This window comes from Oryctolagus cuniculus, chromosome 10 (genome assembly GCF_051225735.1).
Source record: "Oryctolagus cuniculus isolate XC-2025 breed Fujian yellow rabbit chromosome 10, ASM5122573v1, whole genome shotgun sequence".
In the NCBI taxonomy this organism is placed as follows: domain Eukaryota; kingdom Metazoa; phylum Chordata; class Mammalia; order Lagomorpha; family Leporidae; genus Oryctolagus; species Oryctolagus cuniculus.
The window spans coordinates 20,330,033-20,356,500 of record NC_142876.1 but is presented as its reverse complement, the minus strand read 5'-3'; the positions used below and the strand labels follow the sequence as shown (position 1 = coordinate 20,356,500).

At 54.1% G+C, this 26,468-nt stretch overlaps 1 protein-coding gene across 15 annotated transcripts in view; it reads left to right on the top strand.

Annotated features, from left to right (window-relative positions):
- The window catches only part of NEDD4L (NEDD4 like E3 ubiquitin protein ligase), a 324,616-nt gene that overhangs the window by 125,700 nt on the left and 172,448 nt on the right, over positions 1-26,468 (top strand). For 2 of the 15 annotated variants that reach the window (XM_089305081.1, XM_089305074.1), the window contains exon 1: positions 11,828-12,119. The exons of 10 other annotated variants lie outside the window; for them this stretch is intronic. The gene's annotated coding sequence lies outside the window, so the exon portion shown is untranslated. Of the gene's footprint in view, positions 1-11,827; positions 12,120-26,468 lie in introns of those variants that run through there. 3 more of the 15 variants (XM_089305080.1, XM_089305079.1, XM_070050121.2) reach the window with 2 other exon arrangements.

The following is a 26,468-nucleotide window of genomic DNA, read 5'->3' as shown; positions in this document are numbered from 1 at the left end:
TGAACCAATTGATGGAAAACCTCTCTGTCTCTGCCTCTCTCTAACTTTGCCTTTCAGATAAATAAATAAATATTTTAAAAATAAAAAAATATTTATTTATCTGAAAGAGTTATAGACACACACACAGAGATCTTCCATCTGCTGATTCACTCCCCAAATGGATGCAACGGCTTGGGCTGGGCCAGGCTGAAGCCAGGCACTTCTTCCAGGTCTCCAACATGAGAGGCAGGGGACCGGACACTTAGGCCATCTGGTGCTGCTTTCCCAGGCACATTAGCAGGGAGCTGGATTGGAAAGGGAGCACTCTAGACACTAAGCAGTGCCAGTATGTGACGCCAGCATTGCAGGCGGTACCTTTACTCTCTACACCACAGCGTCAGCCCCTGTTGTTATTTTCTGAAGTTTAAGAACCACAGTTTTTAAAAACTTTTATTTTTGTCCTTTTTTTTTATTTCCATGCTATTTTAAAGGCGGAGAGATAGAGGCTGAGACATCCCACATCCTTTTGTTCACTCCCCAAATGCCTGCAAGAGGCAAGACTGGGCCAGGCTGAAGCCAGGAGCCAGGAACTCCCTCTAGGTCTCCCGGGTGGGTGGCAAGGGCCCAAATACTTGAGCAGTGACCTGCCGCCTCCTAGGGTTGTACATCAGCAGGAAGCTGGATTGGAAGCTGAGCACTGGGACTTGAGCCAGGGGTTCCAGTGCGGGATGGGGGCGTCCCAAGTGGAAATCTAACTGCGGTGCGAAACGCCCACGCTGAGCCTTGCTTGTCTGCAGTGTAGGTAGCACCACCAGGGATATATTAGTCACAGTCCTTGTCCGTGCATCAGCTGCCCGTGCACATGAGCAGGGGGCCCAGGTTCATGCTCACTGTCCTGCAGGCGAGAGGGAGGCCCTGGCTGTGAGGGGCCCGCAGGGTTAGCTGACCCTCCCCTGTGGCCTGAAGGCTCCTGATAGAGCGCGCCGGCTCAGCGAGCTTGCCGGAGCCAGGCTGTAAGAATGGACAGCTGTCCCGCTCAGACACGTTACAGCGCCCAGACCTCAAGCGGACAGCGGTTGCAGCTCAGCAGCAGCACAGAGAAGTGATGAATGATGGGCATGTGTTCCACAAGAGGGTGCCTGGCACATACACACCAAGCCACCAGAGAGGGGAGAGAAAACCCACAGAAAACAAGCACCTGTCACACAGCATAAAAGACTGCCAGCTCCTGTCAGTCCCTGAGGAAGCTGTTTTCCTTAGTATGTAGGATCCACGAATTGGCAGCACGCACTGTGACATAACTGTCAGGTGACACAAAGAGTTCAGAGCAAAGTGAGTTCCGGGTGCGATTACACACGCCGAGAGAGCCTCGCTGACGACGCCAGGGCGCGCCGTCCTCCGCTGCCCTGCAGAGCCACGGCTACTTGAACAGTGCCGGCTGTTGGCAGACTGGAGGGGGTGCTGAGTGGGCGCCACCGCCAGCAGTCGGGAAATGGTCACCAGCACGGTAAATGCCTGCACCCTTAGACCCAAAAATCATCCAGACCCGCATGTGTGTGGCGCAGGGCTGGGTGGAGGGGGCGTTACAGCCGCCCCTGGGGGAAGCGGTCACTGAGGACCTGTGACAGTGGGAGCTGCCGGCACAGTACGCGTGAGAGCCACGGTGCGGACTGTTCACACGCCAGGCCAGTGTGTAGGCCAGCAAGCCACCTGCAGGAAGTTAAGCAGGGGCTGGTGCACAGCGCCTCTCAGTAGGCAGGACTGGGCGTAGTGTCAGGGGCATGGAGGGTCCCGGGGAGAGCTCGTGTCCCTTGTCCCTGGCCCTGCAGGTCTGCGTTGGGACTGCGGGGGCTCAGGATTGCTCTCCTGTCCTGGGCTGTCCCGGCCTGCGGGGGACAGGGAGCAGGCAGAGAAGTCTGGAAGGAAAAGCAGATGAACAAGGGTAGGGCTGGGGAGCATTCGGAAGGGAGAAGTCAAGTCTTGGGGCTCCTGGTTTTCAGAGCAGCAGTAACGAGACAAGAGGAAGCAGTGTGTGGCTGGGATTGAGTTAAGTAAACCTCACGATGTGCGCCCAGCTGGGTTTGACTTAATGCTTCCTCCGGGGTGTGAACGCAGGCAGGTAGGACCACCTGTTTGCCTTCTGCACACGTACTGCCGAGGCTGTCCTGTCCTGTTAAGTACCTTGTAAGATGATAAAAAACCAAATGACTAGACACCTGCACAAATGGACACTACTAATACTCGGAGATGATTCACTGCTTCCTTTCCTTTTCTCACGGGAAAAGCAGCAGACAGAACTTAGATCCTGAAGGCAAACACAGCAACTGCATTAACAATCAGGATCCTCACCCCACCCCATGTGTGTTTCTGCTGCTCTTTGGTCCGGGTTCAAGGTCAAGAGAACATGTGTATCCTACAGGCTCGGGGAAGCCGCGCGCCGCCATTGCACAGACCTGGGCACTGGGGGAACCTGCGCTGTCTCTCGTGCACATTTTTGTCGTTTTGCTCGCATATAATGCAGAGAGTGCTGTGTGGTGGGGGTCCTGAGATGCGGTTTGAGGGCTGAACGGAGGGAGTTCACGGCTAAGCCGGAAGGCTTCCAGCCACAGACACCCAGGAGCCTGCGAGGGGCTTCCCGGGGGCGTGTGGCTGAGGCCTCTGTGGTTGGCAGTGGGCCCTGTGTGTGCAGTCCCAGCTGCGTCCAGGGACCGTCCTCCAGTGCAGCGGCTCTCTCTTCATGCAGTCTTCCCTCACCTGCTAGAAACCAGCGGATGTAAGTGCAGGGGTGCACACAGAGGCCCGGAGCCGGAAGACCTCCCACGACGAGGGGTTCTACAGCTGACTCCTCGCCCCAGCCACACAGGGCCCTTGAAAACACACAGCTGCCAGGGCTCCCTGCAGGGCCTGGAGCAGCACCTGGCTAGTCAGGGTCAGGAGCACTGAGCGAGCCCAACTTTACAATGGGGCAACTCGAAGAGAGTGCCTCTGGTTACCCTGGATACAGGGCAGGCTGGACTAGGGCTCCTGGCCACGGTCCGGCCTCTCCCTGGCTCAGTCTTTGCTCTGGATCTCCCCCGCCGTGGACCTTGGTGAGCAGGACGCCGCCCAGCTGCCTGCCTGCTTTCAGCACGTTTTTCGTGTAGTGGAAGTGAATGTGTTGTTGATGCCTGTGTTATGGAAGAGACAGGCTCTTTTCACAAGCGGTTTGCATTTGTCAGTCTTACAAGTAGGTTAATTATTTGTCTCTAATAAAAATGGCTGCTCGGCTCAGTGCTCTCCTAGTCTCTCTCTGGATCTGTCTGCAGGAACTCATTTCTTGGCTCCTGTTCAGCCTTGGTCTGCTGAATCAGAAACCAGGCTTCGAGGGGCGGGGGTCGTGTTTATTGCACAGTGCAGAGCAGGGATCCGGGCAGCGATGGCTTCATTCCCGGGCTCCCGGAGGAAGGCTCTCGCACACTGAGGTCGGGGCTGCGAGGTGCGTGATCCACTCGTGCCCAGGTTCCTGGTTGGTCAGGGGAGCTCGTACCCTCCTTTGGTTGGTCAGTGATGCTGAGCTCTTCAGGGGATTGATGGCGGCCAGGGGGCTCCAGTTGGTCTGGGGGTTACGTTCTGCCCAGGCCTGGAGTTCCCCCCCACAAACCACCCCAGGACAGCACTGGCCATCAAGGTTGTTATCTCTTGGAGAAGCAAATGACTCCTTGAGTCTGGTGACTGGAAGCTTGTAAGGCCAGCTGGGTCACTCCCTCAAGCCAGCGAATTCCTTCTGATAAGGGGCGGGCAAGGACACCTTGGCTAAAGGAGACAGACAAGAGCCGGGTCCTGCTTTTACATAATGGGGGATTGGTTGAGGAGGCTGCCGACGATGGTCCCTGCTCCCCATACGGGAGACCCGGATGGAACTCCTGACGCCTGGCCTTGCCTGGCCCAGCCCTGACTGGTGTGGGCAGTTGGGGAATGAACCAGTGGCTGGGAGATCTTAATCTCTGTCGCACCCTCTCTCTGTCACTCTGTCTGTTCAAATAAATAAAAGTTCAAAAAGAAAGAAGCTGGCCTTGACCTCCTGCCCCAGGCCCCTTTCTAGTGCAGCAGGGCGGTGAACAGAGCCGTTTGTTTCGCCTGTCCAGGTGCCAGGCCACGCAAAGGAAAGGAAGCTGACCCAGCCGCCGGTCCCTAGCAGCGGGGAAAGCCTTCCTCCACCTCTGCTGGTTGCTGAGCAGGCGACACCGCCTGGGAGTCTTTCAGATCCTCTCTAAAGAACCCACTCTGCCTCCGGGCCTGCTTTTAGCCTCTGTGGTGCCCACGTCAGGACTTGTGCGCTACCGTTCTCTCTCTGTGCTGTGCCTGCTGTCTCTGGGCCACAGTGTGGTCTGATTGGTCCGCACTGGAACCCCGCAGCCCCGGGATTCTTCAGGGATGGTTCCTCCTCATGCGAACCAGAAAGCCAGCGCCACGGGGAACGACCTTTACGGCAGAGGCATTGGGATCCTGCAAAGAGAGCGAGAAGATGACTTCCCAGGGGCGGTCCTGGAGCTGGAGGAAAGCGAGGGCGTGGTCTGGGGTGTCTTCAAGTCTTGATTGGCCCCAGGCATGTTGCACCTGTTGAGCTATAGGCTCTCCAGGTGAGAGCTGGGGACTCTCCAGGTGGCGTTCAAGTTCAGAGCAGGTGCATCTGACAGTTACTGGCTTAAGGAGTTAGCAGCCATCGAGTTCCTTAACAAAGTGCAAAACAGGACAGAGGTGTAGAGGCGGAGCCTTGTCTGGATCCTGCTCAGGCCGGCAGTTTGGCCTGGGTTGCAGCTGATGGCAGCTGTGAGACTTGGAAGGAGGTGGTGATTCGTCCTGGAGCCCATGGCCGCAGGTGCCGCAGGTGCCACAGGGGAGGGTGGGGGTGGCTGCTGCACTTCCTCTCATCTCCCTTCCCTGCTGCACGCTGGGTCACACCACAGAGGTCCAACACCTTCTGTTCTGTATTTCTGTCGAAATAAATTGGGATTCCTGTTATTAAATTGAAAATCAATGGAATATTTAGTGTAAAATCTTTTAAAAACTTCAAACTCTGATAAAACCAAACTAATGATTAACATAGACAATTTTTTAAAAGACTTTATTTATTTATTTGACAGAGTTACAGACAGAGAGAGAGACACAGAAAGAAAGGTCTTCCTTCCATTGGTTCACTCCCCAAATGGCCGCAATGGCCGGTGTTGTGCTGATCCGAAGCCAGGAGCCAGGTGCTTCTTCCTGGTCTCCCATGGGGTGCAGGGGCCCAAGCACTTGGGCCGTCCTCCACTGCCTTCCTGGGCCACAGCAGAGAGCTGGAGTTGGAGAGGAGCAACTGGGACTAGAACCCGGCGCCTATATGGGATGCCGGCGCCACAGGCGGAGGATTAACCAAGTGAGCCATGGCACCAGCCCCATGGCAAAATTTTTTAGGAAATGTTTTTGAGGAAAAATGGTACAGCTTCAAACTGCTGGAAAATCTAGAACTTTCTGAGTGCTGACATGAGGCCACAAGTGGAAAATTTTGCAACTGACCTCACGTGATAGACTCAAGGTTAAATTTCAGGTGCACTGAAAATATTGTATTAAATTAAGTCTGGGGCCGGGACTGTGACGTAGTGCTTAAAGCTGCTGTCCGCAGTGCCGTCATCCCATATGGGCACTGGTTCAACACCCAACTTCTGATCTAGCTCTCTGCTATGGCCTGGGAAATCAGTAGAAGACTTGGGCCCTTGCCCCTGAATGGGAGACCCAGAAGAAGCTCCTGGCTTCAGATCGGCCAGCTACACCTGTTAAGGCCATTTCGGGAGTGAAGCAGCAGATGGAAGATCTTGCTCCCTCTCTGCCTCTGCCTCTCTGTAACTCCGCCTTTCAAATAAATATATTAAAAATTAACTGCAGACTAGGTAAATAAAATGTATCGGAAACACACATGGATTTCATGTTCAGACTTGGGTCCATTCCCAAGATACCTGATTGTGTGTACACAAGCATTTCAAAATTTGAAAAGACACAAAATAAGAAACACTTCCAGTCCCAAGCATTTAGGATAAAGGATGTTCAGCCTGTATACATAATTAGAAAAGATTAAAAAGAAGCAGAACAGCTGGCCCTGCGGCTCACTAGGCTAATCCTCTGCCTGCGGTGCTTGCACCCCGGGTTCTAGTCCCGGTTGGGATGCTGGATTCTGTCCTGGTTGCTCCTCTTTCAGTCCAGCTGTACGCTGTGGCCCGGGAAGGCAGTGGAGGATGGCCCAAGTGCTTGGGCCCCGCACCCGCATGGAGACCAGGAGGAAGCACCTGGCTTCTGGCTTCGGATAGGCGCAGCGCCAGCCATAGCGGCCATTTTGGGAATGAATCAATGGAAGGAAGGAAGACCTTTCTGTCTCTCTCACTAACTCTGCCTGTCAATAGAAAAAAAAAAAGCAGAACAAAATACTAATATTAAGGTAGTAGAGGGTATTGGATATTTTTTGCTTTTGTAGTTTCTGTTTTTTTCTTCAGTAAATATGAGGGATCTTCAAAAAGTTCATGGAAAATACCTATTCTGAAAAATGTACGCAATTCAATTCTTTGCACCGAAGTAAATATCATTTTAATTCCATTTTTCTGTGAACCTATGGAAGTTCCCTCATATGTTGCTTATTGCCATCAATATGTAAGAAGGGGGAAAGTGCAGGCCTGTGGACCTAACACTTAGAAGGAACGCATCCCACGGAGATAGTGAAGAGCGTGTTACATCCTTATATATCCAGGGAATCGGCTGTCCGGATGGAGCAGTGTTTGTCATGATGAAGTAGCTGCAGCAGCCTAAGGCGGCTTCATATAGTGTAATCCCTAAAATCGAATCGTGTGAAGGTATTCAGACGGTGCTGCAGATCAGAACATAAACCGTGGAAACACGTGTGACTTAGGACTGCGGGTCCGCTCGTGTGACGCCGTAACCGCTGGAGACGCACACGGCTCGCGAGCTGGCCTGGGTTAGCAGCGTGACCTCTGAGTGTCTGTGACCTCACGGTGTCTGTCGGCGGCTTCTCGTCTACTTGAAAGTGCACGCGTACCCGTGCGTGTGATTTTCCCGGGAAGAGTCCGTGTTGCTGGCAAACTTTATCTTGGCTAAAACGGCTCTTTATTTGGGTGAGAACCTGTGATTGAGACCTCAGGGCCAACCCTCTGAGGCTCCTGACTTAATCCGCCTCCCGTCTTCAGGTCGATTTCACGGCGAGGAAGGGAGCTTATCGCGCGGGCTCATTTCCCGACTGGACTCTGGACAGCCGCAGTGGTCGTTAGTGTGAGTGAGTGGTTCTTACCGTCTCGCCGTGTCTGGGCACCTCGTGGGAGGAGCGTAGTGCTGCTGGGCACAGCGTGCCGTGGCGCAGAGGCCTGGTTCAGGATTGTCACCCCACGGCGGGGAGCCCCGACATGGGCCTGGCCGGGGCGGCTGCGGGCTCAGCATTGGAGGCCGCTCGGGTTTCCTTGGGTTTTGTGACGGCGTCCTCTGGCTCACGGATATTGGTAAATTACCTAGGAAACATGGCCCTACTTGATACAGCTTCAAATTTTTTTGGCAAGCCTGGCTTATTTTATTTTTTGACAGGCAGAGTTAGAGAGACAGAGAGAAAGGTCTTCCTTCCATTGGTTCACCCCACAAATGGCCTCCCCGGCCAGCACACTGCGCCAATCCGAAGCCAGGAGCCAGGTGCTTCCTCCTGGTGTCCCATGTGGGTGCAGGGCGCAAGCACTTGGGCCATCCTCCACTGCCCTCCCAGGCCACAGCAGAGAGCTGGACTGGAAGAGGAGCAACTGGGACTAGAACCCGGGGTGCCGGCACCACAGGCAGAGGATTAGCCTAGTAAGCCGAGCCTGGCTTATTACAGAGCACATCCATGGAGCTGGAGCGTGCTGGCTCACCAGCTGCCGCTGGGTGTTTGGCCACAGTGCTATACCGTGTGTACTGGGCGGGCTGCTGCAGACTCTAGAAAAGGAAGCTGTTCAGGGGGAACGAGAGCCCCGCCCCGTTGAGGCCTTCCATCCGCGGAGGCCCCTGGCCTGCTCCGAGTGAGCGTGGTGCATGGTGCGTGGTAGGCCTTGTGGAGTGCTCTCTGGGGAGGCAGGTAGCACGTGAGTTGGCTTTCCCAACCTGGGCTTCCAACTACGGGAGCCTGGATCCTCGGACCACAGGACGGGCTGTCACTTTAAGGGTCGAGCATCCTGAAACCACGAGATGAGACGCGTCCATCACAGATGATTCCTGGGTCCTCAGGCGCCCTTGTAGGGTGAACCACTCGCTTAATTACAGGAGGAGAAAATGCACGGGAGTCCCTTGTGGCTTTTCTCTTCTGGGCTTGCTGGCTTCGGAAAGGTGAGGGTGCTGAATTGTCTCAAGTGCAGCCAAGAAGGTCCCTCTAAGGCCTTGCAGCATTAGGGCCGTGGGCCTCCCAGTTCAGCCCTTTGCATTAACCCTTTGATGGCTCACAGCGCGATGCTTTTAACTAGGCTGTCTTGGCGCGCGTCTCAGTGTCTGCGCGGGTCATTTGTTTCCTGCCTGATTGAACACGAGCAGCCTGGCTCTCCGCTGGGTTGCTTGGTGGTGACGCAGCCCCAGGGACTTGTCTCTGTGGTTCCCAGGAGCTCAGCGGCCATCTAGTCGTGTCGGAAGAGCCTTTGAAAGGCTGTGTACGGGGAGATAGCAGCGTTCCAGACCTCCAGGAACTCATCAGCACTTGCTGCTGTGAGCCCATCCTGACCCCTGAACATGGCCGTAGAACACCAGATGCAAAAGACAAAAGAAATGGCTGGGAGCCGGTGCTGTGGCAAAGCAGGTAGAGCCTCCACCTGCAGTGCTGGCATCCCAGATGGGCGCTGGTTCCAGTCCTGGCTGCTCCACTTCTGATCCAGCTCTCTGCTAATGCGCCTGGGAAAGCAGTGGAAGACGGCCCAAGTGCTTGGGCCTCTGCACTCACTTGGGAGACCCAGAAGAAGCTTCTGGCTCCTGGCTTTGGATTGGCCCAGCTGCGGCTGGCTATTGCAGCCATTTGGGGCATGAACCAGTGGATGGAGGAGTTCTCTCTCCGTCTCTCTCTGCCTCTGCCTCTCTGTTATTCTGCCTTTCAAACAAATAAAATACATCTTTTTTATTTACACAAAAAGCTCTTTGGGTCTGGTACTATGGCATAGTGGGCTAGGGTTCCACCTGTGGTGCTGGAATCCCATATGGGCGCCAGTTCGAGTCCCGGCTGCTCCTCTTCCAATCAGCTCTCTGTTACAGCCTAGGAAAGCAGTATAAAGTGGCCCAAGTACTTGGGTCCCTGCACCTGCATGGGAGACCCCAAAGAAGCTCCTGGCTTCGGGTCCCCGCTCTGTACATTGTGGCCATCTGGGGAGTGAACCAGCGGATGGAATACCTCTCTCTCTGTCTTCCCCTCTTGTGGCTGTAACTCTGCCTCTCAAATAAATAAATAAAAATCTTAAAAAAAGGCTCTTGAGGCATGGAGTCGTCTTACTGCCTGCTGGCTTCGTGGATTTGCTTCTGATTGTCTTACACCTTCAGTATCAACTTGGGCATTGTCATCTTTCAGGACGGCTCACAGCCTGTGGCCTGGGTGTGTAAGAAGATTGCGAGTGTTTTTGAACTGAGCGGTTGAGAAGAGAGCAAAGCCAGTGTGCAGCTGGGTAGAAGTCGTGTGTGGACCGTATTTCTTAATGCGAGTATTTTTATGTACGGTGTTTCTTTGGGTGACTCTTCTATATAGGAGAGTGTGCATCCGATTGGAAGACAGAAGTTACCAAAACTTACCTCTTGACTTACTCTTGTGTGCAATTAAATATCAGTTACTTATGTTTGTAATGTTATCAATAATATGCTGGGGGTAATCTGGATAAAAGACAGGGACCTGGAACTCCATCCAGGTCTCCCACGTGGGTGGCAGGGGCCTAAGCACTTGGGCCATCTTCTGCTGGTTTCCTAGGAGCATTAGCAGGGAGCTGGATCAGAAGTGAAAGCCGCTGGATGCAAAACGACGCTCGCTCCTGTCTGGGATGCCAGCGACTGCCTAACAACTTTGCCACAGTGCTGCCCCCTACAGGGCACCGATGATTCTGGAAGAAGCAGCCCCTTCTCCAAACAGTTGCTGCTACGTGTAGGAAGGCGGGCCGCCTGTGGCCCAGCTGCTCTCCAGGCTCCAGCTGCCTGTACAGCCTGCGTGCAGTGCCTTCTCCCTTGCACTTTGTTAGAAATCCCTGGTGTCATTGAAGAGGGCACAGTGAGGCCCCGAGCTGTCTTCACCTTCACCCATTTCCATGCGCTTTGCCCTGGGGCTGGCACCTGCCTTTGGGGGTGGACTGGACCCACTGTATTCAGCAGGGATGGCTGAGGGCTGGGGAGGAGTGGTGGTGAGGGCTGTTTCTTCCACTGCCCCCTGATGGGCGGCTCGTTCTCTCTGACCGGATGTGCAGCACGTCCCTGGAGCACCCCCCAGCCTGCTTCACCAGCCAGGGCTCAGTGCCGAGGCTCACCGTGCTGTTGCCTCGGTCTTCCTGTGGGTGGTGGCGAGGCTGCCTCCTCTCTTCCCTTAGCCTTGGCCGTTGGCTGTTTGCTTCTCTTTACTCTGTGATGGGAGTTCTGTTCTCTGCACCGTTGTCACCAGATGTCGTGGGGACCCAAGGAGGGTAGGGAAGCTGAGCACTTCTTCCCGAGTGTTTGGTGCCCTGATTAGAAGTCTTCTGTGGGAAGATGATCTGGTGGGAAAGAGCAAAGGATGTCATTGATCAGCCAAAGGAGCTGTCAGCAAGACAAAGCCATAGAGCTGGAGCCCCCATGGCTGGCTGCTTTGGAGAGTAAAGATGGTGCGAAGAGTTCCTAACTGCAGTGTGCAAGAGCTACCACCAGATGGCGATGGCAGCTTCTTGGTCCAGTTGGGACTCCGGGCTCCCCCCTCTGGTGGAAGGTCCCTTTCTAACCCTTGTTTTTATTCCAGAGTGGTCTTGTCATTAAGCCGTGAATTCCCATTTTAAGGAATAATTGCCTTTTAGGAGGCAGCGGTGAGGAAAAAGACCCCCTGGCTTCTAGTAAGAGTCTTGTTTTCTTCCACACTGTGGGCTCATTAAAATGAGCATTTTTTGCCTTGGGAATTTCCATGGAACTTGGGAGCAGAAGCCTCCTCTGCCTGGGGCTGCGGCTTCAAGTCCCTGGTTGGGTTTGGGTTCAGGGGCCACGGGGTCTGCCTGTTGACCACGGTGTACAGAAATGATTTTAAAGCGGACCTCCCTGAGCTCTTGGAGACCTGGTTAAGGTGAGTAGGAGAAGCCACTCCCGCTGTTGGAGCCATTTGTACGTGGAGGTGAGGAGTGAGTGACAGGGGACAGGGACACACGGTCGTCCGTAGCACCCGTGGGTATCTGGCTTCCCCACAGCAGCCTGGGTGAGCGAGCCACGGGTGCAGTAGGTCAGGAAGCTTGCTCTGTGTCGCCTGCAAGCGACTGGTGGGCCTGGAAGAAAGCCAGCCTTAGCCCGTGAAGACGTGGGCTCAACCCGTGTCTGTGAGGACAGTGGAGCGGAAGTATCCACGGGGGGTTCCTTAGCCCCATGAAAACTCTCCGTTTACCAAAAGGGGCCGTCCGTGTACCTCCCCACCCCCGGGGGTCCCCAGGGTCACAGGACCAGCCGGGTGTGCACACTTCTTACTGTCAGTCTACTGCTAGCCTCCGTGAGGTCGTTCTGCCTGGTGGGGCTGGGGGGGGGGGGGGGACAGGGGCTGTGGTTTGAATTGGATTCGCGAGCTGCCTCCCCAGCCTTGGCCTCAGCCGTTTCTGTGAGCTGCTTCCCAGATCCCCGCACTTGAATCTGCTCCGGATGGAGAGAGGCGGGCGTCAGCCGCAGCCTCCAGCCCAGGCAGGCTCCGAGCACAGCTTGAGGGTGCCGGGAGTGGGTGACTGTGGGCAGGGCCCTACCTGGGCGGTGGCTGCTGCAGAGCCCTCCCCTCGAAGCCCCTCCCCTTGAAGCACCGGGCTCCTCCGCCCCAGGCCCCTGATTACCTGTCAGGGAGCTGGCGCGACCAGACCAGCAGTCTCCTCGCTGTTGCTGCTGTTAGGGGAGGCAGACCAGCGGCTGCAGCCAGACCCCACCTGCCTGCTGTTACTCCGGTAAGTGCCGCGGGGGCTCCCGGCCATCCAAAGAAGGTTCTCTGGTCGTGGACCCATCGCTTCTGACCTAAGTGTGCCAGGATTTGGGGGTTATTTAAACTGTTTTCTTTTAAAAATGTCCATTAAACATTTTTGTGTGTGCTTCAGAAATCCAGAGGCAAATGGAGGAGGATGTTCACTCCTTCCCTGTTGAACCTCTGTTCTCCTTTTGGGAAGCCTTTGTCTTTCCCCTGCCCCCACCCCTGTGTGAATAAATCCCTGCATTTGTCATCCCTGTGTTCCCGAAATGTCAGAAATAGACGCGGTGGAAGGAGCTGTCATGCAGAACCCCGGGTAAGATGAGGACGGATGTTTTTTGTCGGAAGCTTTCTTGTTTTTAGACTTTGTGGTATGGCCAGCTTGCAGCGCGGGCAGTGCAGTCCGCCGGGGCCGCCGTGGACAGGTGCGCTGGGGTCCTCTGGGGTCTGTCCCCCAGGATCTGCACAGCTTCCTCGTTTGTTTTGTCACCTTTACAGACTATGCTTGGGAGCGAGTCACGTGACTCCTAACTTTGTTTCCCTTGCAGTCACGGAGGGCTCCTCGTCGTGCTCTTAGGTGGAACTTTTCCAAAACGGCAGCCGACGTGGGTGCCGGACAGGTCGTCCTCACTGCTCCCGTGTTCCTCCGCCCCCAAACGTGGAGGCGTGTGTTCCGTCCAAGATAAACCTGGCGCTTAGAATTTTCTTTGCTCTGTTAGAGGGTACCCAGGTTAAGCGCCACTTAAAAGTGTGCAGAAACCAATAGCCCCGAATACAAAGTGTCTCCCTGTTGGACGTCACTCACGGCAGCAGGGAGACCGTGGTCTGCTTTTCTCCTTTTTCCTTCAGTCACAAATCACGCTCTCTGGCAGATCAGTAACTTGAGAAAAAGTGAATTATGCAACCCCGGGGTGGGAATGCAGGGCTGTCTTGCGGTTTGGGGGCGGCCCTGCGAGCAGGCAGACGCTGGCTGGCTGCTGCAGACAGAGGGGGATGGGAGCCGGATTTTCGGCCCCTGCAGAAGTTGGAGCGTTGGTCAGCGATCTTCCAGACCGCGGCGGTGGGGAATGTGCGGGAATGTGCAGAGCGGCACCTCTGACCCCATTTGCCAGAGACCGGCGTGGCCTCCACGGAGAGAGCAGGGCACGGGCACAGCCGTCCTTTCTGTGCAGGGCTTGACCTTGTGGGGCCTAAAGCGTGACCTCCACAGGAGCCGCTTCTGGTGAGAAGCTGGACACGAGGCCCACCTGTTTGTGACTCCTCACTGTAAACACGAAACGCCCTGGGGAGCCCGTGCAGCCCTGGGAGCGGGGCCCTGCCCTCACCCCCACCCCCGCGCCAGCTGGTTCTCTCCTTCCTTCCATCCCCGGCGGCAAGCCCTTCGCCCGGAACGACCCAGACTGTGTGTTGGCCAACAGCCTTGCTCAGTCAGCGACCTCTCACCTCCTGCCCAGGGGCCAGAGCGCCTGGTTAATGATCTCCAGCTCAGTGAGTGCAGAGCTCCTCCCGCTGGGCACCTGCCCTCCGGTGGGCACGGGGCACAGGTGTGTCTTCACGGGCACTCTTTCCCGCGGGTGGGATCTGGGCCGAGGCAGATGAAGAGGAGCCGGAGAGACTCAACAGAAGGCGGCATAGGCTGGCGCCGTGGCTCACTAGGCTAATCCTCCGCCTAGCGGCGCCGGCACACCGGGTTCTAGTCCCGGTCGGGGCGCCGGATTCTGTCCCGGTTGCCCCCCTTCCAGGCCAGCTCTCTGCTGTGGCCAGGGAGTGCAGTGGAGGATGGCCCAGGTGCTTGGGCCCTGCACCCCATGGGACACCAGGAGAAGCACCTGGCTCCTGCCATCAGATCAGCGCGGTGCACCGGCCGCAGCGCACCGGCCGCGGCGGCCATTGGAGGGTGAACCAACGGCAAAGGAAGACCTTTCTCTCTCTCTCTCTCTCTCTCTCTCTCTCATTGTCCACTCTGCCTGTCAAAAATAAATAAATAAAAAAAAAAAAAAAAAAAAAAAAAAAAAAAACAGAAGGCGGCATCGGCCGAGCGGCCTGCGTGGCGTGGGACTTGTGGGGGTTGCCGGGCCTTGGGGTGAGCCCCCACACTGAGCACTTCTGGGCAGCCGGCTCGGGCTGCAGGTGGTGACTGTGCTTTTCTGCCCGGCTCCCCTCCATCGAGGACAGAGCTGTGTGGGTGGCCTTGTGGCGGGTGGGGGAGGTGGAGTGTGCCCCTGCCCTCACCGTGTGCTGGTGGTGGGGATTTCTGTGTGTTCACGGTGACGCCTGAGACGAGCTGGGAAGTGAGCTCCCACAGCCACGGCCCTGAGAGATGTCCCTGCTGAATTAGCGGGGTGCTGGGTTAAAGGTTCTCCCATGTCGGGGCTGCCCTGAAGGCCAGTTTGGCTCTGTGCCCTGCCCCCACCCCGACTCTGAGCTGAACACGCGTTGTCTCTGTGTGAGCTACACGGGCTGTGGAACTCAGTGGCAGCCACAGAGAGTGAGCTGAGATAGTTCCTCTTATGATGTTTAAGGGACAGATTTTAGAACCAATTTTGTTGTTAATTTCTTAAGTGCCTTTTTTTTTTAGATTTATATATTTATTTGAAAGGCACAGTGACAGAGACAGACCTTCTAACTACTGGTTCACTCTCCTAATGGCCCCAGCGGTCAGGGCTGAGACAGACTGAAGCCAGGAGCCTCTTCTGGGTCTCCCGTGTGGGTGCAGGGGCCCAAGCACTTGGGGGCCATCTTCCACTGCCTTCCCTGGTCGTTAGCAGGGAGCCGGATCAGAAGCGGGGCAGATGGGACATGGCGGGTGCCAGAATCTCAGGCGGAGGTTTAACCTGCTGCTGCCACAACGCTGGCCTTGAAAAGTCCCAAGGAACCAGCCTGCCAGCCTTCAGGGGTCCCTGGAAAGCAGCCTCACCTGTTGAGCCGCTGGCTCCAGGGAGCCCCTCTCCGCGCAGGCCACCTGGGGCCATCACCCCAGCCCAGCTCTTCCTGACCTGGATTTTCTTAAGGACCGGGGCCTCTTTGGCTTGTGGATGGCAGGGGGTTGAAGGCTGGTGGGCAGGGTGGCAGTAGGGGTGACGAGTTGTCTGTTCTGCCCACTTCTCAGATCAGGGTCTGCCTCCAGCCTGGCTGGTGCGGCTACCGGCGCAGAATCTGATGTCATCTTAGAATCCTGGGGTGCGGGGAGTTAGGGCTGACGGCTGACCCGAATCCCTTGTTTCCAGGGAGTTACTCGCTGTGCATATTATATTCGTAGGAGTGGTGGGGGAAAAACGCTCAGATTTGGCTTGCTTGGTCTTCCATGGTGATTCTCTTTCAGAGACAAAGACCGGTTTCTGTGGGCCGATGAAGATAGTTCAGTGTAATCGCGTTGGCATTGAAATCACGCCGCTGGTCCATGGGGCCACACTTCTTGTGTTTACAGACACTGTGGCTTGCTGAAAGGCCGTGGCTCTTAGAGATGTTTCTTCCCCTTCCCCACAGGGAGACGTGTGGCACAATCTGGAGGTGCAGGGGTCTGGCAGGTGCACAGGTGTGGGGGCGGGGAGGTTTGTGTTTCTGCAGAAGTGCCCGGTGGAGCCCGGCTGCATACAGAGCCTGGTGGAGTGTGTGAAGGAGACAGCATGGCTTTAAGGTTACAGGGTGGATTTTCAGGCACATAATTGACAGAGCCTTGTTGGAACACAGCAAAGTGGACAATGACATGCTGGAAGTGACTGGACAGCTGGCTGGCACCGACCTCCTGCAGAGTGGCATCTGTCCTTGCCAGTGTGGGGTGCCGGGGGGTGGGGGCTGTCTCAAGGCTGCGGACAGGGCCAGGGCCAGGGCCACGGCCATCTCCTCACCTCTGCAACAGGGGCAGGCGAGGGCCACCTCTGCTGCTCATGGGGCCGTGCTGTGGGAGCCTGGAACCAGGAAGCGCCATGGAGTTTGGGAAGCAGAAGGGCGCCTCGGAGTTGGAGTTGATGGCTTCTCTTTGGAGTGAAGGCAGCCAGCCGGAAAGGTTGCCTTTCCCACCCACTGTGACGGAGTCTCGGCCTGGGGCACTTGTTGCCTGTTTAATTAACTCACTGGCCAGGGAATCGTGTGCTCACTCCTGCTGCCTTTTATTGTCAGCAGCTTTGCTCTTGGAGCTTGGAAACCTTCAAGGTTAGCTTTTGTGTACCTTGCTGACACGGTCACCAGATCACACTAACCCTGGGAATGGCCTCGTGGCTCAGGTGGCTTTGAGTTTCAGAGCCAGGGAAGGCATTTGTTGGTCTGATTCCAGTGACGTGACAGAGTTGGTGTGAGAATTAAAACCCCTGTCCAGGAGGGTGGTCTTCTTGCCCCCGCTCGCTGCCTGCCCACGCCCGACAGCAGGTGCATCCTTGGAAGTGCCCTTTCTCTAAGGCTGCGCTCCTGCGGCTGTGGCCTGGCTGGGCCTGTTGGTTCCTGTGGAAGAGCCGACCCCACCTGCTACCGCATCCAACACTTGCTGCCTTCCACGGCTTAGGATGCCTGGCCAAGCGTGATTGGGTTCTGATAGGCCTGCATTTGTTACGTGCACTGAAATAATAGCCTTTCCGTGTTTGAGTTTTAAATGGAAAGAAAACCCAAATTGCACCTTGGAACAGGAGGAAGCACACATTAGGGAAAGACGGAGGAAGTCTGAATACAGAACAGATTTGTGAGCAGTCAACCTTGGTTCATGAGCTATGGCAAATGGACAACTCACATGGATGTTCCGAATAGGGGAGACTCGGTGTAGGGGGCGCGGGGCCCCTCGGTGCTGTGCACCGGGTGCTTCTGTGCACACACAAGCTAAGTCACTGCCGTCCATGTAGCAGACATGGCACTGTCGGTCATCTGTTGGAAAGCAGTCTGTGCCGTGTCCCTGGCTTGCCCATCCCAGCCCTTTGCCCAGGAGAGCCGCAGAGCACGCCTCTGCACAATGTGCCCGAATAATCCGGAACAGCAGCAAACCCTATGATGGGATGTTGATTTACGAGCCGTTGCCCACCTGATGGCTAGCGGCTGCATCCACAGGAAGTGTGTTTGTGGGTGCCAGCTGAAATCCTGTCAGCTGGGCGTGCTACCGGCAGTGTGCTAGTGGGACAGACGGACGCGGCCTGTTTTTCTCACCGGGCCTCGAGGGCATCTGGGTGACAGGGGCAGCGTGCTGTCATTCTACATCTGCAGACAAGAACATGGACTTGTGGCTCCTGAGGCCCTGAGGCCACACAGTGCCCCTTGAGTCTTTATTTGCTCATAACTTACTCATGATACTGTTTCTGTTTCCAAACAAACACGGGTATGTTTTGGTGTAAAACAGAAAACGGGTAGGAGGCCTTGGAATACTACCTGAGATTGCTGGCCCCGCCCCCTGCTCTGTTGGAGTCAATACAGGGGGTGGTATGAAAAGCCCCGCACTTGGAGGTAAAGGAACTTGACTTTGAGTCAGTTTGAGTCAGTTACCTCAGCTATCCATGGGCATAGCAGTCACCCTGCAGTTTTGTTGTGGAAACAGTGAGCTAATATAAACGTATCCGAACACCGGGAGATTTGTCCAGATACTGAGTTTTTTTCCTGGGCTGTAAGCGGCAGGTGTACCCCAACTACTCCCCCACAGCCTGTGTGCTAGGGATGGCCTTGATGGCCGCCTCTGCTGTGTTGTGTTCTTGCTCAGATCGTGCAGGTGTGTGTGTGAACATCAGATCAAGAAGATTCCTTGGAAGGCTAGCTTTTAAATTATGCAGACACATAGAACCAACAGCATGCTAGCAGGCAGCAGGAGGGGCACCTCCCTGCCCAGCTGTCAGCAGGTGCTTTGTTGACTGCCTTCATTGCTGCTGAATGCTGTTTAGTCTTTGCATAAATACCATCAGGGATGACCATAAAAGATGTTTGCAAGCCAGGTGAAGTAAAACACTTTTGTGTATACATTTGACACCAGCTTGATACATTGCTTTGTGTTTGTTTTTCTTAACATATTTTTCTTTTTTAAATTAAAGCACTGACCAGGCCATACCTACAGTATGAGGTATGTTAAGGCTAACTTCCATCCCTGCGCCCCTGTAGGAAACGAGGTGACCTTCCTTGTCCTTTTTGGAAACAGTGTCTTGCTTATATATAATACTTGTTTTATTTCTTACTCATAGAGCAGCAGAAGACACAAACTGTTCTGGACGCTGCTTTTTTCCTGAGCCCCATGTCCTGGAGCGCCCTCAGTAACAACGTATAGGACGCTCCTTGGCCTCTGGGCTGACTCCCCTGCACTCCCGTGGGAGTTCATTGCTCCCTGGCCTCCCCTGCACTCCCGTGGGAGTTCATTCGGTTAATCCCTGCTGCTGGACACTTGGGTTATTCCTGGGCTCTGTCTTGTTCTGTGGCACAGCCGTGGCCTCTGCCATTCTGTGTTTGTGTCTGGCATTCCCACAGAGATAAGTAAGTTCTTCCCCTTTTGTCTGGTCCACTGGAGCTCCTCTGTGACCTTTTCTTCCCTCCAGCTCTGTCTTTCCCTTTAATCCCCGATTTAAGAAGTGAAGGCTTCAGGCCATCAACGTTCCTCCCTGCCCTGAGATCTCAAAGCTGGGGAAGAACCTCAGAGCAGGGCTTACCCTCCGCCTTTGCAGACAAAGGACCCGAGACCCCGGAGGTGATGAGAGTCTGCGCCCCGGGGTCTCCACTTGCCCACCCGCAGGGGTGTGCTTTCTGATAAACCCCCCTCTGACGGCCCTTGGCAAGCGACATCACCTGGGAGCCTGCTGGAAATGTGGCTGCAGACACTGACATCCATATCCAGGGGCTGGCTCAGTTCGCTTGCTTGCCTTTTTTTTTTTTTTTTTTTAAAGATGTGTTTGTTTATTTGAAAGGGGGAGTTAGAGGAAGACCTTCCCCGCTCTGGTTCACTCCTCACATGGCCACAACAGCCAGAGTGGACGAGGAACTCCATCCGGGCCTCCCGCTTGGGTGGTGGGGACCCACGGACTTGCACCATCTACTGTTGTTTTCCCAGGAGCATTAGCAGAGGCGCTGGATCACACGTGGAGCAGCCGGGGTTCAAACTGACAGTGCGACAGGATGCTGGCGTCACAGGTGGTGGCTTAATCTGCTGCTCCTCAGTCCGCTTTCTGACCCGGCTCCCTGCTGATGCACCCAGGAGAGCTGCATATGATGGCCCAAGCCCTTGGGCCCCTGTCGCCCACGCGGGTGAACCAGCAGATAGAAGTGCTCTCTCTCTTTCTCTGCCACTCTGCTTTTCAAATTAAAAAAAAAAAAAAAAAAAAAAGGAATGCAGGTGTTAGGCCCTTGCCTGGATGTGCCACATGGGGGGTCTGCTATGCAGCTGGCTCCCGTGCTGGTTGGCCTGCAGTGCCTTCAGGAGAGGGTGCAGCCGTGTGGTGGTGCATCCTCCTGACGCTGCACGCAGTCGGCCCGGCCCGGGTCCCCCGACCTCCCCTTGGAGGGGCTCAGCGTGGGTCTCCTTGGAGCTGGGGTCACTGCTGGGTAGCACTGCCTCCCGTTCCTGCTCCAAACGTTCCATGCAGCTTCTTCCTTGTGGATTGATCGGTGAAGTGTCATGTGCCTCTCGTTTGGCAGGTGCCCTTGCTCTGTTTATTGCATGACTCAGTTCCTGCTAATTAGTGCATTCCTCGTGGATTTCGTTGGATGGAGCATGTTCTTAGCAGAGAATGGCCTCTAGCAGATGTGCCACCATATCAGGGTTCTCTGTTCTATTTCTTCACGGCCGATGTGAGTCCCGTGTGTGTGTGTGTGTGTGTGTGTGTGTAGGATTATGTGGCACTGGGTCTGAATGCATTCGGCTGCCGTGAGGCCCGCGCGCGTGTGTGTGTGTGTGCTCACACGCGCGCACACACACACGTGTAGGAATATGTGGCGCTGGGCCTGAACGCATACGTAAAAGCTTAATTGCAAATTACCCCTTAAGTTAACCACAGACTAATATGGCAGCTGAAGCGACTGCAAGTGCTGAAATCCTTGTGATAATAAAAATGAAATGCTTCATTGTTGGGTTTATTATTTCCAGTCTCTTAGATTTCAGTTTTGGAAGGGGCAGTAATAACCTGAGTACACACAGATGCAGTGATGAGGTATAATATTCCATAGCAAAAGTTTTAGGACAGTAATATATTTTGTTGGTAAATGTACAAGATGGGAGGATTTTTTAAAGACACAATTAAACATTTTTTTTTAAAAAAAGATTGGTCCTTTTTTTTTTTTTGAAAGGCAGTTTCAGAGAGCAAGAACGAGAGCCTTTCCATTCACTGGTTCACTCCCCAAATGGCCATAACAGCCAGGCCTGGGCCCAGCCGGAACCAAGAACAAGGAGCTTCAACTGGGTCTCCCATATAGGTGGTAGGGGCCCAAGCACTTGGGCCATTTTCCACTGCTTTCCTAGGCACATGAGCAGGGAGCTAGACCAGAAGTAGAGCAGCCCCGGACTTGAATTGGCGCTGATGTGGGATGTCAACATCGCAGTGGCAGAACCCGCTAATCTGCAACACTGACCCCAGCACATCTTCCTTATACTGGTTCATTCCTCAAATGCCCACTATAGTGAGGCCTGGAGCTCAGTCCGGGTCTGGCACCTGCGTGGCAGGGATCCAAGTACTGGAGCCATCACTGGATGCCTCCCAGGAGGTGCGTTAGCAGGAAGCTGGCTCAGAAGCGGAGGAGCCGGGACTTGAACCAGGCACTGCAGTGTGCGATGCAGACATCCAAGCAGCTTCTTCACTGCCATGCCAAAGAGCCACCCCCAAAGATGGCTTTTATGCTAAGAAACAGATGAGTCTTTTCTCCTAAGCTGTGGTAGCTGCACCCAAATTAGTAAATGTTAAAATAACCGTGACTTGTAAAAAACATTCTGTGAATTCTTTTTATATAATCCAATGAAATTCTCCATGTGGTCATTGATGTCTGAGATAAATTAAATCCTGCCAGGCTGTCAGAGATGAGTGAATCAGACCCTAAAAACTTGGAGCATTTGAAACACACAACCGTGTACTGAAATTTATAATGCACAATTAACTAGAGAAACGTTTCCATTTTAAGGTGTATACTGGTTAATCTTAACCAGCCTGGTCTAGGGGAATCCAGTTCAAACCGGCTGCTGTGTAAAAGCTATTGCTGCTAGCCACAGAAAGTAATTAGTTTTATAGAACGACTTACAATAGAAATCCAACCTCTGTTGAATTCAGAAGCCAAGCTGACTTTATTATTGGGTTGTCCTGGTATCCAGTGCTGCTTCACTTTGTGGGCGCTTAGACATTGACTCGACAGTGAGTGGTGACTCGCTCATTCCCAGTCGGCATTTGCTTTGTTTTTGCTCTACCTGGGAAGATGCTCATGTGGAACATAAAAAGCACTGCAGGCCTGCGCCGCGGCTCACTAGGCTAATCCTCCGCCTAGCGGCGCCGGCACACCGGGTTCTAGTCCCGGTCGGGGCGCCGGATTCTGTCCCGGTTGCCCCTCTTCCAGGCCAGCTCTCTGCTGTGGCCAGGGAGTGCAGTGGAGGATGGCCCAAGTGCTTGGGCCCTGCACCCCATGGGAGACCAGGAGAAGCACCTGGCTCCTGGCTTTGGATCAGCGCGGTGCGCCAGCCGCGGCGGCCATTGGAGGGTGAACCAACGGCAAAAGGAAGACCTTTCTCTCTATCTCTCTCTCTCACCATCCACTCTGCCTGTCAAAAAATAAATAAATAAAAATAAAAAAAATAAAAAGCACTGCAGGAAGTTCCTTGACTTCGATGCTCTCGGTCCAATAGAAACCGTGACGTTTTCACTGGACAGTTTTTGTGGGATTGCTCCTCTCAAGTGAAGGAGCAGATGCCCGGACAGATGTCACGTTGTAGATACTTGTCACTGTGCTGTTTGGTGAGAAGCCCTGATGTTACAGGGATCACCCATGTTTCAGAAATTTAGTTGGTCTTGCTAAACTGGAGTTAGAATTTCCGTAATTTCCATCGCATTAGGTGCTTCCTACGTGAAACATTTTGTAACTTTTGTACATCTTTCTGAGGGTCGCATTTGTAAATGGCTGAAAAGGAGGTGGAAGTTACTGTATTTTGGTGCACTAGGGGAGAGGTGTAATGATTGGCCAAACAAAATGAAACCCTCCAACTCTGACATCTGACAGGAAACAATGAAGAGAAAAAAGAAAATTAGATTAAAAACCAAAGGTAGGAAGGAGAAGAACTCAGCATCGTACCAGTGATGAAGTAGAGTGTGTGTCAGGTGCAGATAACCCGGAGGCCACCAGCAAGTATCTTTATGATTCTTGGATAGAGAGTGAAACTCAGGGAATAAATTCTACTTTATCAGTAACCACAAAGCGTTAGGAGATCCAGCAAGGATGGTAAATAGCATAGAATCTGTTAAGGAGTCCTCCTCATTATGGCGTCTTTGTGGTCCCTACTATGGAGAGCATTACTTCCTTTGAAATGTTAATTGCCATATTTTCACATACTTTGTTTTTATTTGAAAGGCAGTCAGTGACAGAGTTCCCTGGTTCACTTCTCAGATGCCTACAACACCCAGAGCTGGACCAGGCCAAAGTCAGGAGCTCAGAACTCAATCTGGGTCTCTCGTACAGGTGGCAGGGACTCAAGTACTTGAGCCACTGGCCGCCTTCCAGGGTGTGCATTAGGAGGAGGAGCCAGCACCCAAGCCGGGCACTCTGTTAGGGGCTGTGCGTATCCCCAGGGGTAACGTAACTGCTGCACCGATGCCCACCCCACCCTTAGTTCTTTTAATGAATTCCTCTGGGAGTCATGTGGTGCTTCTGGTCACCAGCTCCCAGCTAGTCCTTTTCCCGTGGTGAGTCAGTAGGTGTGTGAGCGGTGAGGCCCTGAGCAAGCGTCCCTGATGGTCTGTGGTTCACGAGCCCGGAGGAACAGGGGTTAACTAACAGTGGGTCTTGTCAGTTGAACAAAAATATTTGCCCTTTCTCAAAATCATGCAAGTTATATTTAGGAGACATGTTTCTGGTGTAAATATTTGAACGTTTGTTATGTCATCATTAGTGTAGGCTGTTTGGACCACAGGGTATGTGTGTGTGTGTGTGTGTGTGCACACGCTCGCCTGCCTGGCCATCTCTTCATTGCATGCATTTGGGGAGGGTGGCAGTGGAGGTGGGGAAGAAAGGAGAACAAGAGGCTGCTGATAGGGACTTGGGCTGTGTCATCGGGGAGAGGGAGCTGACAATGATCAAGTTAATTGGTATCGAGTAAGAATAGAAAACACGTAGGAAGTAGAACCTTGAAATTTCAAGGTCCTCCCTTAGTCATTAGTTGAGCACTGAGAAATGGTGGAAACCAGCGATTAAGAGGAAATCGTCATGTGGAAGTGTCCCAAATCCTGGTGTTCAGGTGGAGCACGGCTCCGGTCCACTTCCCCTCCCCCCCCCCCCCCAATTTTGCTCCAGGGAAGATGAACTGCCAGTGCCCGTGCTGCTTTGCTCTGTGCGTGCGTCCGAGTCTGGCTGACCCTGTTCCCATACCACCCTCCCTGTCAAGGCTTCCTTAATGCCTCCCATTCCTCGTACTTGAAAAAGGGCTGCTGGTTCTCAGAGGAGGGACAGAAGCTCCCCTCTGCACTGGGTTCAGGATGCATTGAAACTTGCATTGCAGGTGTATGGCATGGTTCCACTTAGTGCAGTCAGGGTGAAGACGGCACTGAGGGTTTTGGTCCAATGTAGCCAGCTTGGCACATTTGTGGAGCTGTGTTTGCATTGGGTCACCACCTTCTGTCCTCAGATATAAACCCCCAAGAGGCCTGCACACCCCCTAAGGTGCTGACACTAAGGTCACCAAGAAAAGGCAAGGGAACAGGTGTGCCACAGCAGTGGCAGGGAGCAGAGTGGCTGGCGGAGGTTGGAGGCGGTGGTGTGGGGATGTTTACAGGAAGTGGGGTGATCTCCTCCTCCTTGAGCCCGTTTGGGCAGATACTGCAGGGCAGGAACCCACCACCGCCCCACCTGGGCACCACCAGGGGCCCCGTGGCCCCACCCACTGCCTTGAGCCAGAATGTGGGGTGCTCTCACCTGCCCTGCCTCCTAACAGGCCGCCCCCTCTGCTTGCTCTCTGCATTGGGAAGGTTTTTCACTCCAGTTCAGCTGTCTACTCCCTGCTCTGTAAGCTTTATTGTGCATTTTTTTTTTCTTTTACTAAGAATGGAAACAGTTAGAAATATTTCCTCCAGGAAGGGAGATTTAAGTGCCTCCAAGGATAACACGAGAATACCTGGAAATTCTGACTTACATACCCGGATTGTTCCCTAACCGTGACAAGTGACAAATAACTGACTGCGTCGAGCTTTGGAAAACAGAAACAATTCCAGTTAATTTTCTTAGAGAAAACCAAAAGTACCTTGTGCAAGGGGAAAAGCGTCAGCCAAATAGCCCATTGTGGACAGTTTCTCTGGGGCGCTGGAGATGATACTTTTTCATAACCGATGCGGGACCTTGAACCTGCCTTTCCGTGGAGGACCGTTTTCTTCTCTACCGCAGGTAGGGTTGTAGGGATGTGAGGGGAACATCAGAGTGTTCGTGGGGAAACGTTGGTGCAAAAGTACATGAGGTGGATTCAGGCAGTCCATGGAAATCGCACATTAAGGAAAACCATGCATTGAATTCAGAATTTCAATTTTGGGGGGAGGGGTGCCGCAATAAACTTTTCCACAAACTTTTGGAAGTATCCTGGTTTAAACAAGGGGTGTGTGTGTGTGTGTGTGTGTGTGTGGAGGGGGTTGCGTTGTTGGAGTTGTTGCTTCTACAATAGCAGGAATATCCCGAGATGTATTAGGAATCTGGGGCTACTGGTCTTAGGCAGAATGAGCCCGAGGGACTTGATAAGGCAGGGCCCCTGAGCCCCACGCCCCCCCACCCCGTGGCGAGCATCTCAGTGACGTGGGGGCTGCAGCCCCCAGGCCCACCCCCAGTGGCGCTCCCTGTCTGAGGGCCGGCCACTGGCCACCGGGAGCTGCCGTTTGGTCGGGTGCCACATTGCAGGGACGGACGCGAAGGGCAGGGAGGTGCTGGTTCCTCGCTGGTTCCGGAGACTCTTGGCCATGGGAGCGTCCCTGTGTGAAGGCGTTGGTGCCAGCGTTTGTTTCTCGGCTTCTCTGGGGGCCGTCCTCGGCTTGCAGTGGAAGAGTTCGACACGGAGCTTGTTAGGTGTTTCTCGCTGGTTCTGGTTCTTAGAGGGCCTGCAGGGAGCAATCCAAACAGAGGTATTCAGTTTAACCAACAGATAAACTATTAGCACGGTTAGCTTGGTTGTTTACCCATGAGTCAGAGCTTCTGAAATGTGTTGCCATAAGTAGGTTGAGCCTCCTCCTCAGCCTGTTGTCATAGGGTCTAAAAATGGAAACGTGAGTCCGGACTCTTTGCAGATCATAAAAATAATTCTGAATTAGTAGAGCGTAAATGAACACGATTTTATTCCCAGTGTCATCTTGCAGTTCCTCAGGCCAGGTTGAGACCTTTTAAGTTTTCTCCGTCCCCCTGGGGTGAGGATTGAGGAAAGAGCAGCCCTGCCCTGTGGCCCCAGACAGGTTTTTCTGCAGCATGATTGGCCCGTCCTGGAGGGCTGCTGTGGGAAGCCGGCATGCAGATGAGGCGTCTTCTTAGGAGGGACATTGCTGACCTTGGGAAAGCGTGGTTGTCTCCGCTCATGGCAGAGTGGGGGCTCTGCCGCGTGTCAGGCTCCCTTCCTGCACCTGTAGCAGGCTGCGCCGCAGGCCTGGGGGTGCTTCTCCACTGATTGCAGACCCCGGGAGCCTTGGCTTTGGAGCACTGTCTTGATGATAGATGGCAGTTTTCAAGCCAGGCTCAGTGCCCCTGATGGCAGGATTTAAGCGGGGACTGCTTTTCCGCCGTGTGTTTGCTTTTGAAGCTGGTAGCTGAACCCGGTGTGAGAGGCGAGGTGAAGTCCAGCCACGAAGGAGGAGAGTTCTGTTTAGGCCTGGCCTGTGCTCAGGGAGTGGAGAGGACGCTCCTGCTTCCTGCTGCCTCATGGCCCCTGCGCTGCCTCCCTCGCCTACCTGCACTGTGGCTCCGAAGTTCAGCGTCTTGGGTGTTCTTCTGTCTGTCATCGTTACAGATCACAGGAGGAGGTTTTCAAGGAATTCATGAAAAGTGTGCATTATGGAAAGACTATGCATGGATTTTAAATTGGGGGGGGGGAGTAATCTTAATTCCCCTTTTCCTTGAGTTTTTGGCGTACCTTCATATGGAAATGAGATTACTGAATCAAGGAATACGCGATTTAAATGCTCTGGCTACCTGTTTCCAAGCTGCTTTCCCATCAGCAGGAAGACCCAACGTGCAG